Source organism: Oryctolagus cuniculus, chromosome 19 (assembly GCF_964237555.1).
Source record: "Oryctolagus cuniculus chromosome 19, mOryCun1.1, whole genome shotgun sequence".
Lineage (NCBI taxonomy): Eukaryota > Metazoa > Chordata > Mammalia > Lagomorpha > Leporidae > Oryctolagus > Oryctolagus cuniculus.
The window spans coordinates 60,236,399-60,253,033 of record NC_091450.1 but is presented as its reverse complement, the minus strand read 5'-3'; the positions used below and the strand labels follow the sequence as shown (position 1 = coordinate 60,253,033).

Sequence of the window (16,635 nt, the reverse complement as noted above, 5' to 3'; positions counted from 1 at the left end):
ATTCCACCTCACTTGCAATTTTCATTAGAGAGCTGCTATGGAAAATTTCTATACCTCTCAAGAAAGAGTAATACTGACATGTAAGGCCAGGTACATCACTCAAATCATCCCAATCAGATTTCTCAATGCTTGATATAATCAGAAAACTGTGTTTTCTTAGCTTCTTGGTAAAGTTCACTCATAAACTCAGAAAGAATTTATTGAAAATATGTGTGTCTGTCCATGCCTGTAGTGTAACAAGTGTAGTCTATGAATTCAGTCCTGTACTTTAGAGTTTATAGGATTATTGAATGAAGCAAGGAGCATAATAGATTTCTATTTAAAATGTATGATGGCTTTTGCACTTAAAATATGTTCTAGGTTTTTCATGTCAGTTAATTGACATTAACTGTTATTTTGTATCCTTGGAACTGCATTATGGAATATTTTCCTTTCATATTTCAAAGTAAACACCACAATTCTCAAAGATGGTTTTGTGATTCTGGTCATTGCTTACAACATGTTGCTGTGAAAATAATAGAATGGTTGCAATCTTATGGTTTTATTGAATGTGGATTTGGGAGATTCCAAAATGGAAGAAAGAATAAGTTGAAATTCTACTGATTTTTCTCTTCATTGGAGCACTGCACAGCATAAAACCATTGCCCCTCCAAGCCTTCTTCAACCACACACCTCATTCTACCAAAGTCTTTTTTTTACATATTCTATAATTCCATTTGTATAGAAAAGGCAAATATATATGGAGAGATAGCAGTTTATGACTTACATGGGTCTGCTGGGTAAAATTGGTAAAATTAGAGAAAGACTTCAAAAATGCTTGTAAGAACTTTTGGAGTGATGGGACTTTCCTAAAGCTGGATTGTGGCAATGGTTACCCACCTGTATACATTTACCAAAAGTCATTGAATAGTATTGTTAGAATGTATGATTATTTTATGTATATGATATACACAAATTTTAATTTCAATCTAAAAATTAAAACAAATGTATGCACAGTCTTTTTACCTTTAACAGAAGAAAGAATAATCAATGTTTTAATTCTATCTAGACAAGTAATATAAAATATCAAATCATATTATATAATATATGTAAATAATATCTGACAATAATACTAACACTACTACTAGATATGTGCTGTCTATATGTTAATTTGCTTGATCCAACCTGCCTATGAAGTACAATAATCGTCTTCATTTTACAGAAGAAGGACAGTTATCATGGTTTTATATTTTGCCTAAGGTAACACAAATTGTAGTTGGTAGAGGTACAATTTCATTTTTTTGACAGGCAGTGTTAGACAGTGAGAGAGAGAGACAGAGAGAAAGGTCTTCCTTCCATTGGTTCACTCCCCAAATGGCCACTATTGCCGGTGCTGTGCCGATCCAAAGCCAGGAGCTGGGTGCTTCTTCCTGGTCTCCCATGCAGGTGCAGGGACCCAAGCACTTGGGCCATCCTCCAGTGCCCTCCCAGGCCACAGCAGAGAGCTGGACTGGAAGAGGAGCAACTGGGGCTAGTAGCTGGCACCCCAACCGGACTAGAACCTGGGATGCCAGCACTGCAGGCAGAGGATTAGCCAATTGAGCCACAGTGTCAGCCGGTAGAGGTAGAATTTGAATCCTTTTTTTTTTTTTTGCCTGTAGATTTCTAAGCATGAAACGCCAATTTATTGTTTTTTTTTTTTAACTTTTATTTAATGAATATAAATTTCCAAAGTACAGCTTATGGATTACAATGGCTTCCCCCCCATAACATCCCTCCAACCCGCAACCTTCCCCTTATCCACTCCCTCTCCCCTTCCATTCATGTCAAGATTCATTTTCGATTCTCTTTATATAGAGAAGATCAGTTTAGCATACATTAAGTAAAGATTTCAACAGTTTGCTCCCACACAGAAACATAAAGTGAAAAATACTGTTTGAGTACTAGTTAGAGCATTAAATCTCAATGTACAGCACACTAAGGACAAAGATCCTACATGAGGAGTAAGTGCACAGTGACTCCTGTTGTTGACTTAACAAATTGACACTCTTGTTTATGGCATCAGTAATCACCCTAGGCTCTTGTCACGAGCTGCCAAGGCTATGGAAGCCCCCTGGGTTCACTGACTCTCATCATTTTTAGACAAGGCCATGGTCAAAGTGGAAGTTCTCTCCTCCCTTCAGAGAAAGGTACCTCCTTCTTTGATGACCCATTCTTTCCACTGGGATCTCACTCACAGAGATCTTTCATTTAGGTTTTTTTTCCCCAGAGTGTCTTGGCTTTCCATGCCTGAAATACTCTCATGGGCATTTCAGCTGGATCCGCATGCCTTAAGGGCTGATTCTGAGGCCAGAGTGTTGTTTAGGACATTTGCCATTCTATGGGTCTGCTGTGTATCTCACTTCCCATGTTGGATCATTCTCTCCCTTTTTGATTCTATCAGCTAGTATTTGCAGACACTATTCTTGTTTATGTGATCCCTTTGGTTCTTAGTCCTATCATTATGATCAATTGTGAACAGAACTTGATCACTGGGACTAGTGAGATGGCATTGGTACGTGCCACCTCGATGGGATTGAATTGGAATCCCCTGGTATGTTTCTAACTCTACCGTTTGAGGTAAGTCAGCTTGAGCATGTCCCGAATTGCACATCTCTTCCCTCTCTTATTCCCACTCTTATATTTAACAGTGATCACTTTTCAGTTAAGTTTCAGCACTTAAGAAGGATTGTGTATTGATTACAGTATTCAACCAAAAGTATTAAGTAGAACAAACAAAAAAAATACTAAGAGGGATAACATATCAAGTTGCTCTTCAACAGTCAGGGTGAGGGCTGATCAAGTCACCGTTTCTCATAGTGTTCATTTTACTTTAACAGGTTTCCTTTTTGGTGCTCAGTTAGTTGTCACCTATCAAGCAGAACAAGTGGTATTTGTCCCTTTGGGATTGGCTTACTTCACTCAGCATAATGTTTTCCAAATTCCTAACAGGGATCACTTTTCAGTTAAAATTTAAATCCTAACAACCTCTAGAGTCTGGCTGACAATATCTGATAGGATGATACCATGGATTTCTTCTACCTCAGAGCTTTTGCCCATTCTGTTTCCTTTAGAAGAACACACTTACACCCCTTTCTTCCTGTAATAACTCTTATTCATTTTGAAGTGGAGCATAACTCTTTTCTGTAGTCTTTTTTTACCCTCTTGATACAGGACAGCTTCTTGCATTATTCAGTGCCCTTGCATATGAACTCTACCTTTCAAACCAGCTATCACTTGTGCTCACACCCTCATGTGCTTATTGATATTGACTGCCCATCTGGAAGGCATAACAACAGCAGTGTTACTCCTCACTCATGACCAGCACCATGCCTAGTATCAAATACTTACTGTTTATCTGGCACTATCTGATCTGCACTTGTGTAAAGCAGGAGTTAGTGAATAAGTAAGTTTAATGCTGGTTGTTAAATGCCATCTGTGGATCTCTTATTTCTACCAAACTCTTAAATGTCATTTTCAAAATCAATTCAAATAGAAAAATAATGTATAGCACTTTTAGTTAATATGTGAGGTATAACTGTATTAACTTTCTTAATTTGGAACAGGTCTATACATTCATGAATTATTAGAAAAGGATATTATCTTGCATACTTAGAAGAATGAAAAGCTATCATTGGAAATGCCTCCATTTCCAACTATTTTATTTATTTATTTTTTGAATTATGCAGTAAATTTTATTGCAATAACTATATGTGGATATGTAATAAACATACACACAAACACACATGCATAAACATGCACAGACACATACACAAACATTTACAAAGACACATGCACACATACAGAACCAAACATACACACATTACAGTGAGAATCCTGGGCTTTGGCTTGAGTATTCACACTTCTAAGTTTTTTTAAGATTTATATATTTGAAAGAGATGGAGAGACAGAGATATACTGCATCCACTGGCTCACTTCCTGAATGGCTGCAACAGTCAGAACTGGATCGATCTAAAGCCAGGAGCCAGGGGGCTTCTTTCGGGTCCCCCACACAGGTGCAGAGGGCCAAGCACCTGGACCATCTTCAGCTGCCTTTCCAGGCCATAGCAAAGAGCTAAATTGGAAGAGTGGCCAGGACAAAAACCAGTGCACAAATGGGATGCAGGTATTGCAGGCTGAGGCCCAGCCTACTACACCATAGCATCAGCCCCTGACACACAGATATTTAGATATATTTATATTCATCACATGAACAAATGAGACTATACAGATTCATTTCTGTTATTTTAAATGAAGAGCTAACATGTATATTTATTAAGTAATCTTATATTTAATATTTTGGGGGAGTACTTACCTTTCTAGCAATTTAATAATTTAGATAATCTGAAAAAGTTTCAATTACAATTCATTTAATGCATTGGAGTTAAGTATATTAAATATCCTTTTAAAAGCATTGCTGAGTTTAAAGGGTTTCTCTGGAGTCAGAGAAGAGGAATGAGGGCATTTGGAAAAGCAGGTAAGCTGCTACTTGGGGCACCTGCATCCTATATCTGAGTGCCTGACTTTGAGTACTAGCTCTGGTTCTGATTCTAGCTTCTTGCTAATGCACACCCAGGGAAGCAACAGCTGATGCCTCAATTACCTGGGTCCCTGTCACCCATTTGGTGACTTGGGTTGAGTTCGGGGCTCCTGGCTTTAGCCTGGTCTAGTCCCAGCTGTTGCAGGCACCTGGGAAGTGAACCAGCATATGGACGATCTCCTCCCCTCATCTCTCAGTCAATCTGCTTTTCAAATACAATGAAAATAAATAAATAAAAATTTTAAATAAAAATAAGAACAGGAAGCTGCAGGGAGAGACAGTCTTCTTTTTCTTTGTTGTCTTCCATTACTCAGAGGACTGGATTTTACCAGCCATATGGAGGTAAAATACATCCCTGTAGCTTCTGGGCTTTAATGGGAAATGAGACAGCTGCTAAAGCCAACACCATCAAATGGCTACATCCTCAGTGAAAGTGTGTATGAGGAAATTTCACCTGACACTGAAAGGAGATAATAAGGAAAATTGTCCATTTGGGCTTCTCCTGTCAGTGTTGAAAACCTCAGTAAAGAAGTTGAAACCTCAGCTCTACACTCAAGTTTTTTAGGCCCACTATTCTACATAAATATTTGTTTCCTTTTCTTTTTCTTATGTATGAAGGGTCTGTAAAAAGTTTATGGAAGTGCATATTATTAAAAAAAAACTATGTATATATTTAAAAATATTTTTACCAAAATGAACTTATCTTTGAATTCCATTTTCAACAAATTTTTGAGGGTACTTTCATATGATTTTTATGAGTCTATTTTACAGTTACAAACTGGGAACCACTTAGGTGCATTTTTGCTTATTTCCCCCCAGTTAATGTTCTGCATCATAAGTGTTTTAAGCTATTTTTATTTATTTTAAAGGCAGTGTGTGTGTGTGTGTGTGAGAGAGAGAGAGAGAGAGAGAGAGAGAGAGAGAATATCTTCCATCTACTGGTTCACTCCCCAAATGGCTGTAACAGCCAGGGCTGGGGCAGACCAAGGCCAAGAGCCAGGGGATTCTTCTGATTCTCTCACTTGGGTGCAGGAGCCTATTTTCCACTGATTTCCTGGGTACATTTGCAGGGAGCTGGATCAGAAGTGAAGCATCCAGTACTCAAACTGGTGCTCATATTTTATGCTGGCATTGCAGGTGGTGGCTTTATCTACTGCACTACAATGTTGGTCCCACATTATCAGCCTTAAATTTGTATCCACAATGAATAATAAATGATCAGCAAAACCCTTCTTGTTTCATGCAAGAAAAGCATGTGATTTGACTGTAAGTCCATCCATGGTGAAATGTTAACATGACTTTTAGGCCGGCGCTGCGGCTCACTAGGCTAATCCTCCGCCTTGCGGCGCCGGCACACTGGGTTCTAGTCCCGGTCGGGGCGCCAGATTCTGTCCCGGTTGCTCCTCTTCCAGGCCAGCTCTCTGCTGTGGCCAGGGAGTGCAGTGGGGGATGGCCCAAGTGCTTGGGCCCTGCACCCCATGGGAGACCAGAAGTACCTGGCTCCTGCCATCGGATCAGCGCGGTGTGCCGGCCGCAGCACACTGGCCGCGGCGGCCATTGGAGGGCGAACCAACGGCAAAGGAAGACCTTTCTCTCTGTCTCTCTCTCTCACTGTCCACTCTGCCTGTCAAAAAAATAAATAAATAAATAAAAATAAAAAAAATAAAAAATAAAAAAATTTCTTTAAAAAAAAGAAATGTTAACATGACTTTTATATTGCATTGTCGTTCTAGAGACACAAACATCTCTTGTATCCTAATTTGATTATTCCAGCAATTTGCCCCCTGTCAGTCTCAATTAGAAAGAATAAACAAAGCTTTATTGAGAGTCTATGAGTTATAATTAAATTCACTCGTCCAATGATTTGAACTGGAGACTGATTGTTGAGATTGATTGATTTATTCTACTTTTTTACTTTTTAAAAAACTAAAAGGCACAGATTTCATGTACTTCATATATTCAGCTTTAAGACTATATTGATATTTACCATTCTACCTTTCCCCTCTCCCTCACTCCCATTTTATTTTATCCAAAGATCTACTTTCAATTACCTTTATGCACAGAAGATCAAGTCTATAATAGTCCCCTCCTGCCTGCCTGCCTGGCCTATCAGTGTGGCAGCAGCGGTAGCAGCAGGTCCCTCTCAGACTTGGCCCAGGGAGGCGGTAACACATGGCTGCCATGGCAGCCATGAGCACACCCCAACCTACCCCAGCCCGGCCTAGAGGCTGCCACCACTGTGCCAGGGCCCTGCTGCCATGGGCATGCAGGGCTTCCAGGACTACATCGACAAGCACTGCCAGAGCGCTGTGGTGCCAGTGGAGCTGCAGAAGCTGGCCCAGGGCAGCTTGGTGGGCGGTGGGTGGCAGCAGCCCCCACAGACCCTGCTTTGCTTGCCTGTGAATGCAAATGACTGCCTGCATTGCCTATACAGCGCTTCTACACTGACTGGGTTAGCGGCAGCCAGTGGAGCCACATGCTCAGCTACCTAGAGGTGCTGGCCAAGGCCTACTCTAGGGGCAACATCGAGCTGCTGGTGTTCTTCAATGGCATGCTGGAGAAGATGCAGCTGCAGGAGTGGGTCAAGTGGCAGGGCAATGAGTGCCAGATGGTGCAGCAGATCATAAGCTGCCATCCAAGGTCTGGTTCCTGCTGCCCCTCTGCATGGCCCACTGCATCTGCCTGGTGCTCATCCGCTTCCATGTCAAGGTCACACAGAGCATTGAGGATAACCATCAGGAGGTGATTGGCTTCTGCAGAGAGAATGGCTTCCACAGCCTGGTGGCATAGGACTCTCACTATGCCCTGTGCAACATCCCTTGTTACTTCAGCGCCCATGCTCTCAAACTGAGCTGCAAGGGAAAGAGCCTTACCATGAGCCAGTACCTGATGTACGAGATTGCCAAGCAGCTAGACCTGAATCCAAACCGTTTCGTGTTTTTGCTTCTCTGCTAGGAAATCACATTCTACCTGATGAGGATCTGGCATCATTTCATTGGAATCTGCTAGGTCCTGAACATCCACTAGCCTCACTAAAGGTCCAGGCCCAGCAGCTGGTCTTGCCACCCTGTGACATAGTGAGCACAGCTGTCTCCGACTACATCCACAACATTCAGGACAGCTCTGACCTGGATGCCATAGCTAAAGATGTTTTCCAGCACTAATAGTCTAGAGCAGGTGACAAAGTTACTTGATTTAAGAGAGCAATTAGATATTACTCAGCAACTACTAAGCCTGTGTCATTTCACCCACCACATTACTTAGACGGACCAAATCCAAAATTTCTTGTGATGCTGCTGCCCTATGTTCCCCTCAGATGCTCAACATTCCACAGACCTCTATGCAAGTGAAGCCCATGGCCCCACAGGTGCCTGGCCCAGGGGGCACCCCGGGCCAGGGATCATACCCCTATGGTCTGGACAGGAGCGGGAAGGCCTTGGTGGAACAGAACAGCTACAGCAACATTCTGCATGAGGGGAAGCATATGCTGCTGTATGAGCACTCCTCACCCATTAATCCAGCCCAGGGTGGCAGCCCCAACCATGTGGATTCTACCTACTTCCCTAGTTCTTCCACTTCATCGTCTTCAGACAGTGATGAGGGCAGTGCAGGGGCAACAAACCACATCAGCGGGAATAAGATTGGCTGGGAGAAGACAGGAAGCCATGCAGAACCTCAGGCATGGGGGGATGCAGGAGACCAAAGGCAGAAAGTTCACCCACTGCCTCTTCAGGAAGCCAGACAGTGTAATGCAAAGGGAGTCAGATGGGCACAGTCCAGCTGAACCTGTGGCTCCTGTTGATGCCCACCAGGAACCACATGGACATCACTACCCCTCCCCTGCCCCTATTGCACCTGAGGTGCTAAGAGTGGCTGAGCACAGGCACAAGAAGGGGCTGATGTACCCCTGCATCTTCCATGTCATGACCAAGGGTGAAATCAAAATTGCTGTTTCTATTGAAAATGAAGCCAACAAAGACCTGCCTCTGGCCACCCTTCTCTATAGGCCAGTTCATCAGTATGTTTACAGAGTCCTGTTAAGCTTGGCAGAAAGCAGAAAAAAAAACTGAGAGACTTGCTTTTAGAAAGAACAGACTTCCATCAGAATTCTCGCCGGTGATCATTAAGGGATGGGCAGCTTAGAAAGGGAAGTCTCCTCAAATTCCAGAACTGATGGAAGCCCTGGCCTTCAGGGAATGTACCTGCCCTACTTGAAGAGGCTTTGGCTGGGCAAGGCAGTGGAGGACAAGAACCGCAGGATGAGGGCCTTCCTGCCTGCATGCGGTCAAACACTCCTGCCATGCTGAACCCTGCCAAAGTGCCCACCCACCTCATGGTGCTCTGCTGTGTTTTACAGTATATGGTGCAGTGGCCAGGAGCTTGAATACTGCAGCATCAGGAACTAAATGCCTTCCTGACCCAGTCGCTGTTCCCCAAGCTCTATGAGCCAGATCAGCTACAGGAGCTCAAGATTGAGAACCTTGACCCCCAAGGGATTCAACTGTCAGCTCTCTTCATGAGTGGGGTGGACATGGCGCTATTCATAAATGACGCGTGTGGACAGCCCATCCCCTGGGAGCACTATTGTCCACGGATGTATTTTGATGGGAAGCTCTTCCAGTCCAAGCTCCTCAAAGCCAGCCAGGATATGTTTATTGTGCCAGTACCAGGCTTTTTATATATAATATATAACCACCCTGTGGTATGTCTTGAAATATGGTATTATCCTTGTTGTTTAAAATTGTTTCATATATTTGGGGTCTCATGTTTACATGAATTCAAGCATCATTTTTCCTGTAGATTTATAATATCACAATTGATTTTAACATTACCATGGTTTGTATTATGACACTACAATGAAAGTTTATCACAATATATTATGACCACAGAGATTTTTTGATCATAATTCAATGATGGTTCATGATATCAGAATTGATATGATATCACAATAGTGGTTTTATACATCACTATCATGGTTTAGGACACCATAATTATGAATAAACAATGGAAAGCTTATGACACCACAATTATTTTATTACATCACAACTGAATATGACATCACAATGTTAGGTTTATTTATTACATCAAAATATATATATATATATATATATATATATTTTACTTTCAAACTTTTATTTAATGAATATAAATTTCCAAAGTACAGCTTATGGATTACAATGGCTTCCCCCCCATAACGTCCCTCCTACCCGCAACCCTCCCCTTTCCCACTCCCTCTCCCCTTCCATTCACATCAAGATTCATTTTCATTTCTCTTTATATAGAGAAGATCAGTTTAGCATACATTAAGTAAAGATTTCAACAGTTTGCTCCCACACAGAAACATAAAGTGAAAAATACTGTTTGAGTACTAGTTAGAGCATTAAATCTCAATGTACAGCACACTAAGGACAAAGATCCTACATGAGGAGTAAGTGCACAGTGACTCCTGTTGTTGACTTAACAAATTGACACTCTTGTTTATGGCATCAGTAATCACCCTAGGCTCTTGTCACGAGTTGCCAAGGCTATGGAAGCCCCCTGGGTTCACTGACTCTCATCATTTTTAGACAAGGCCATGGTCAAAGTGGAAGTTCTCTCCTCCCTTCAGAGAAAGGTACCTCCTTCTTTGATGACCCATTCTTTCCACTGGGATCTCACTCACAGAGATTTTTCATTTAGGTCTTCTTTTTTTTTTCCCCAGAGTGTCTTGGCTTTCCATGCCTGAAATACTCTCATGGGCATTTCAGCCAGATCCGCATGCCTTAAGGGCTGATTCTGAGGCCAGAGTGTTGTTTAGGACATTTGCCATTCTATGGGTCTGCTGTGTATCTCACTTCCCATGTTGGACCATTCTCTCCCTTTTTGATTCTATCAGCTAGTATTTGCAGACACTATTCTTGTTTATGTGATCCCTTTGGTTCTTAGTCCTATCATTATGATCAATTGTGAACAGAACTTGATCACTGGGACTAGTGAGATGGCATTGGTACGTGCCACCTCGATGGGATTGAATTGGAATCCCCTGGTATGTTTCTAACTCTACCGTTTGAGGTAAGTCAGCTTGAGCATGTCCCGAATTGCACATCTCTTCCCTCTCTTATTCCCACTCTTATATTTAACAGTGATCACTTTTCAGTTAAGTTTCAGCACTTAAGAAGGATTGTGTATTGATTACAGTATTCAACCAAAAGTATTAAGTAGAACAAACAAAAAAAATACTAAGAGGGATAACATATCAAGTTGCTCATCAACAGTCAGGGTGAGGGCTGATCAAGTCACCGTTTCTCATAGTGTTCATTTTACTTTAACAGGTTTCCTTTTTGGTGCTCAGCTAGTTGTCACCTATCAAGCAGAACAAGTGGTATTTGTCCCTTTGGGATTGGCTTATTACACTCAGCATAATGTTTTCCAAATTCCTAACAGGGACCACTTTTCAGTTAAAATTTAAACACCTAAAATAATTGTGTGTTAATTACAGAGTTCAACCAATGGTACTAGAACAAAAAATACTAAAATGGATAAAGTATTACATTGTACATCAACAGTCAGGACAAGAGCTGATCAAGTCACTGTTTCTCATAGTGTCCATTTCATTTCAACAAGTTTCCCCCTTGGTGCTCAGTTAGTAGTCGCCGATCAGGGAGAACATATGATATTTGTCCCTTTGGGACTGGCTCAATTCACTCAGCATGATGTTTTCCAAATTCCTCCATCTTGTTGAAAATGACAGGGTTTCATTGTTTTTGACTGCTGTATAGTATTCTATGGAGTACATGTTCCATAATTCCTTTATCCAGTCTACTGTTGATGGGAATTTGGGTTGGTTCCAGGTCTTAGCTATTGTGAATTGAGCTGCAATAAACATTAATGTGCAGACAGCTTGTTTGTTTGCCAAATTCATTTCCTTTGGGTAAATTCCAAGGAGTGGGATGACTGGGTTGTATGGTAGGGTTATCTTCAGATTTCTGAGGAATCTCCAGGCTGACTTCCATAGTGGCTTAAACAGTTTGCATTCCCACCAACAGTGGGTTAGTGTCCCTTTTTCCCCACATTCTCACCAGCATCTGTTGTTAGATTTCTGCATGTGAGCCATTCTAACCGGGGTGAGGTGAAACCTCATTGTGGTTTTGATTTGCATTTCCCTGATTGCTAGCGATCTTGAACATTTTTTCAAGTGCCTGTTGGCCATTTGGATTTCCTCTTTTGAAAAATGTCTATTGAGGTCCTTGGCCCATCTCTTAAGTGGGTTGTTGGTTTTCATGTTGTGGAGTTTCTTGATCTCTTTGTAGATTCTGGTTATTAACCCTTTATCTGTTGCATAGTTTGCAAATATTTTTTCCCATTCTGTCAGTTGCCTCTTCACTTTCCTGACTGTTTCTTTTGCAGTACAGAAACTTCTCAATTTGATGCAATCCCAATAGTTGATTTTGGCTTTGACTGCCTGTGCTTCTGGGGTGTTTTCCAAGAAGTCATTGTCGGTACCTATATCTTGCAGGGTTTTTCCAATGCTCTCTAATAATTTGATGGTGTCAGGTCATAGATTTAAGTCTTTAATCCAGGTTGATTGAATTTTTGTGTAAGGTGAAAGGTAGAGATCTTGCTTCATTATTCTGCACGTGGAAATCCAGTTTTCCCAGCACCATTTATTGAATAGACTGTCCTTACTCCAGGGATTGGTTTTGGATCCTTGATCAAATATGAGTTGGCTGTAGCTGTTTGGATTGATTTCTGGTGTTTCTATTCTGTTCCATTGGTCTATCCATCTGTTTCTGTACCAGTACCATGCTGTTTTGATTACAACTGCCCTGTAGTATGTCCTGAAATCTGGTATTGTGATGCCTCCAGCTTTGTTTTTGTTGTACAAGATTGCCTTAGCTATTCGAGGTCCCCTGTGTCTCCATGTGAATTTCAGCATCATTTTTTCCAGATCTGAGAAGAAGGTCTTCGGTATCTTGATTGGTATTGCAATGAATCTATAAATTGCTTTTGGGAGAATGGACATTTTGATGATATTGGTCTTCCAATCCATGAGCATGGAAGATTTTTCATTTCTTGGTATCCTCTTCTATTTCTTTCTTTAAGGTTTTATAATTTTCATCATAGAGATCTTGAACATCCTTGGTTAAGTTTATTCCAAGGTATTTGATCGTTTTTGTAGCTATTGTAAATGGGATTGATCTTAGCAGTTCTTCCTCAGCCATGGCATTGCCTGTGTATACAAAGGCTGTTGATTTTTGTGCATTGATTTTATACCCTGCTACTTTGCCAAAATCTTCTATGAGTTCCAATAATCTCTTAGTAGAGTTCTTTGGGTCCCCTAAATAAAGAATCATGTCATCTGCAAAGAGGGATAGTTTGAGTTCTTCCTTCCCAATTTGTATCCCTTTAATTTATTTTTCTTGCCTAACAGCTCTGGCTAGAACTTCCAGAACTATATGGATTAGCAGTAGTGAGAGTGGGCATCCCTGTCTGGTACCAGATCTCAGTGGAAATGCTTCCAGCTTTTCCCCATTCAATAGGATGTTGGCTGTGGGTTTTTCATAGATTGCTTTGATTGTATTGAGGAATGTTCCTTCCAAACCCAGTTTGCTTAGAGTTTTCATCATGAAAGGGTGTTGTATTTTATCAAATGCTTTCTTGGTGTCTATTGAGATAATCATATGGTTTTTCTTCTGCAGTCTGTTAGTGTGGTGTATCACATTGATTGTTTTGTGCACATTAAACCATCCCTGCATACCAGGGATAAATTCCACTTGGTATGGGTGGATGATCTTTCTGATGTGTTGTTGCATTCTATTGTCCAGAATTTTATTGAGGATTTTTGCGTCTATGTTCATCAGGGATGTTGGTCTGTAATTCTCTTTCAATGCTGCATCTTTTTCAGGCTTAGGAATTAAGGTGATGCTGACTTCATAGAAAGAATGTTAGGTTTATTTATTACATCAAAATATATTTTAACATCACCATGAACATCATGATTTTTAATGACATTGCAATTGATTACCATGAGACATCATGATGAAGGTTTATGATATATCAAAATTTTACATCACAGTATTTGGTTTGTGATATCATAATATTGGTTTATCTTACCATAATATTGGTATATGACATCACATCAGTTTTTTTAAAGATTTATTTATTCATTTGGAAGAGTTCACAGAAATAGAAGGAGAGGCAGAAAGAGTGAGGGGTCTTCCATCCAGTGGTTCACTCCCCAATTTGCTGAAATGTCCAGAGCTGCACTGATCTGAAGCCAGGAGCCAGGAGCTTTTCCTGGGTCTCTCATGAGGGTGCAGGGGCCCAAGGACTTGGGCCATCTTCTACTGCTTTCCCAGGCCATAGCAGAAAGCCAGATCAGAAGTGGAGAAGCTGGGACTTGAACCAGTGCCCATATGGGATGCCAGCACTGCAGGCAGTGGCTTTACCCACTAAAGCCCCGATTTTTAAAGATTTATTTATGTATTCATTTGAAAGTCATAGTTGCACAGAGAAGGAGAGGCAGAGAGAGAGAAGAAGAAGAAGAAGAAGAAGAAGAAGAAGAAGAAGAGGAGGAGGAGGAGGAGGAGGAGGAGGAGAAGGAGGAAGAAGAAGAAGAAGAAGAGAGGTCTTTCATTCACTGGTTCACTCCCCATCTGGCTGCAATGGCCCGAGCTATGCTGATTCAAAGCCAGGAGCCAGGATCTTCCTTGAGGTCATCCACTCAGATGCAGGAGCCCAAGGACATTCCACTTTCCACTGCTTTCCCAGGCTATAGCAAAGAGCTGGATTGAAAGTAGAGCAGCTGAGATTCAAACCAGCGCCCATATGGGATGCTGGCACTGCAGGTGGTGGCTTTACATGCCATGCCACAGCACCATCCCTTTGAAGTTGATTTTTAACATGTATTTAACATGTACAGTTAGGACTTCACATTTTATCATTACAGAACAATTGTGGTTGTATTAAATCACAATTGATTTTGAATTGCAATAGTTTTTGTGAGTTCATAGTTCATTATGACAGAGTGGTAGGCTTATGATATCACAATATGGTTTATATAACCAGACTGATTTTGATGTTGTGAGCCTCTGTGACTCCACAATTGATTGTGACAATGACAGTTGATTTTAATCACAATGATTTTGAATTCACAGTTGTTTTAGGACATTGTATTTGATTATGATAGCCCAATGGTACTTTTATGTATAATTACATCAAAGTGGAAAGATTACAAGGTTCCAATTTTTCTATAACTTCACAATTATGACATCACAGTTTTAACACTGCAATGTCAAAATTATGGTTTACTACATCAAAATTGATTACAATTTCAGAAGGGATTTAATGACAACATCAATGATTATGACAATGGTAGCTTATGACGTAACAATCGTGTCTAAGGTTATCACGTTATTTTGCTTTCACAATAACATTTTGATGTTACAATAATAGATTTATGAAGTCACAATTTTTATGTTTTCATGTTATAACACCACAATATTTATATCAAATTGTATTTTATTAATCTGAATTCATTAGGACATCACAATGATTAACATGACTTAACAATTGATTATGATATCTCAATGATTTTTACAATACAATTGATTATGGAATAGAAATCATAGGTTTATGAGATTATAATGGTTTTTATGTCATCAAAATAGATTTGAATTTACAATGATACCATGACATCAATTGAAACTTCATAATGATTGTATTTCCTCTTAATGTCATAATGATTTTATGATTTCAGAGTTCATTAAAATATGACAGTTGTTGGATATGACATCACCATGCTTGGTTTATGGCATCACATTTGTTTCTGAAATCATCTTTATGACATCACAATTGATTATGACATGACAACATAGCTTTATGACATCACAATTGAACTTATGTCATCAAAATTTATTATAACATTATTGATTATACAATATAAAGGTGGTTTATGACTTCAGAATTGATTATTGCACAATGATAAATTTATGAATTCAGAATGCTTTATGACTTCACCATTGATTATGACATCATGGTGGTGGGCTTGTGAAATCACAATGCTGTATATGAAATCACAATTGATGATACTCTAATAGTGTTTATTGCATTATAATTGATATGACATAATAATAGTAGGTCTGTGATATTGCAATGGCATTATGACTTTACAGTTGATCAATAATGACAACACTTTTTTTGTGCAATTAAAATGTTGGATCATGACATCAATGGCTTTTCTGTTTCACAGTTGACTATGATATCAAGATTTTCATTATGGCATCACAAATGATTATGAGAATACAGTGGTATTTTCATTATAGTACATTGGTTCTTGTAATTTTTCCTTTGCTTATTATATCACAATGGTTTTATGACAACATATAGTGGCTCATGTTATTAGATTGATAATGTAACAGTGGTAGGATTATGGTAAAACAATCTTGTTTTATCACATCTCCATTGATTATGACATCACAAGGCTTTCATGATATCACAATTGCTTATGCCATAACAATAGTGGTTTAAAACATCACAATTATGATGTAACAGTTATATTTTTATGAAATCAGTGGTTTTTGGCTACATCGTTGATTATGACTTCAGAAGAAACAGCTGCTGACATTACAGTGGTTATTTTATGGATTCACAATATTGGTTTAGGCATCAGTGATTTTTACAATATCATTATTGATTATGACATCATAATGTGAATTATGTTATAATTTATTCTGACATCAAAAAGGATAATTTGTGACACTGCAATTGTGTTTTACATAATCAGAATTGTGATTTATGCCATTAGTTGATTATTGTATCTCAATAGTTGATACTGCAATGCTTTGATGGCTTCACACATAACTACAACAACAGAGGTTGGTTTATAACATCATGGTGATATATTTAAGGCATCACATTATTGGCATATGACATCTCAATGATGATTATGACATCATAGTTTATTTTAATACCATAATTATATTTACATCACACCTTTTTATACCATGGCAATCATAGCTTTAAAGAATCATAATGGTTTTGTCACCACAATAGATTTTGGGCTCACAATAGTTTTTTGACATCATCTTTTAATATAA

General features: G+C 39.7%; 1 long non-coding RNA gene and 1 pseudogene across 1 annotated transcript in view; one reads left to right on the top strand and one right to left on the bottom strand.

Annotated features, from left to right (window-relative positions):
- The window catches only part of LOC138846874 (uncharacterized), a 121,059-nt gene that overhangs the window by 63,260 nt on the left and 41,164 nt on the right, over positions 1 to 16,635 (bottom strand). The gene's annotated exons all lie outside the window — the stretch shown is intronic.
- On the top strand, positions 332 to 9,629 carry LOC127485606 (constitutive coactivator of PPAR-gamma-like protein 1 pseudogene; annotated as a pseudogene).